Here is a 1,783-nt window from a genome sequence, read left to right on the forward strand (position 1 = left end):
AAATGGAAAGCAAAAAAAAAAAACAGGGGTTGCAATCCTAGTCTCTGATAAAACAGACTTTAAACCAACAAAGATCAAAAGAGACAAAGAAGGCCATTACATAATAGTAAAGGGATCAATTCAACAGGAAGAGCTAACTATCCTAAATATATATGGACCCTATACAGGAGCACCCAGATTTATAAATCATAAAACAATTCTCTAAGGACCTTCATAGGCCCTTAGAGACCTACAAAGAGACTTAGATTCCCACAAAATAATAATGGGAGACTCTAACACCCCACTGTCAACATTAGACAGATCAATGAGACAGAAAGTTAACAAGGATATCCAGGAATTGAACTCAACTGTGCACCAAGCAGACCTAATAGACATCTACAGAACTCTCCACCCCAAATCAACAGAATATACATTCTTCCCAGCACCACATCACACTTATTCCAAAATTGACCACACAGTTAGAAGTAAAGCACTCCTCAGCAAATGTAAAAGAACAGATATTATAACAAACTGTCTCTCAGACTATAGTGCAATCAAACCAGAACTCAGGATTAAGAAACTCACTCAAAACCACTCAACTACATGGAAACTGAACAACCTGCTCCTGAATGACTAGTGAGTACTTAATGAAATGAAGGCAGAAATAAAGATGTTCTTTGAAACCAATGAGAACAAAGACATAACATAACAGAATCTCTGGGAAACATTTAAAGCAGTGTGTAGAGGAAAATTCATAGCACTAAATGTCCACAAGAGAAAGCAGGAAAGATCTAAAATTGACACCCTAACATCACAATTAAAAAACTAGAGAAGCAAGACCAAACACATTCAAAAGCTAGCAGAAGGTAAGAAATAACTAAGATTGGAGCAGAACTGAAGGAGATAGAGACACAAAAAACCCTTCAAAAAGTCAATGAATCCAGGAGCTGGTTTTTTGAAAAGATCAACAAAATTGATAGACTGCTAGCAAGACTGATAAAGAAGAAAAAAGAGAATAATCAAATAGATGCAATAAATAATGATAAAGGGGATATCACCACTGATCCCACAGAAATACAAACTACCATCAGAGAATACTGTGAACACCTGTATGCAAATAAACTAGAAAACCTAGGAGAAATGGATAAATTCCTGGACACATACACCCTCCCAAGACTAAATCAGGAAGAAGTTGAGTCCCTGAATAGACCAACAACAGGTTCTGAAATTGAGGCAATAATTAATACCCTACCAACCAAAAAAAGTCCAGGACCAGGTGGATTCACAACCAAAATTCCACCAAAGGTACAAAGAGGAACTGGTACCATTCCTTCTGAAACTATTCCAATCAATAGAAAAAGAGGGAATCCTCCCTAATTCATGTTGTGAGGCCAACATCATCCTGATACCAAAACCTGGCAGAGACACAACAAAAAAAGAAAATTTTAGACCAATATCCCTGATGAACATTGATGAAAAAATCCTGGCAAACCGAATCCAGCAGCACATCAAAAAGCTTATCCACCATGACAAAGTGGGCTTCATCCCTGGGATGCAATGCTGGTTCAACACACACAAATCAATAAACATAATCCAGCATATAAACAGAACCAAAGACAAAAACCACATGATTATCTCATTAGATGCAGAAAAGACCTTCGACAAAATTCAACAGCCCTTCATGCTAAAAGCTCTCAATAAACTAGGTATTGATGGGACGTATCTCAAAATAATAAGAGCTATTTATGACAAACCCACAGCCAATATCATACTGAATGGGCAAAAACTGGAGGCATTCCCTTTG

Source organism: Colobus angolensis, unplaced genomic scaffold (genome assembly GCF_000951035.1).
Source record: "Colobus angolensis palliatus isolate OR3802 unplaced genomic scaffold, Cang.pa_1.0 Scaffold337, whole genome shotgun sequence".
Taxonomy (NCBI): domain Eukaryota; kingdom Metazoa; phylum Chordata; class Mammalia; order Primates; family Cercopithecidae; genus Colobus; species Colobus angolensis.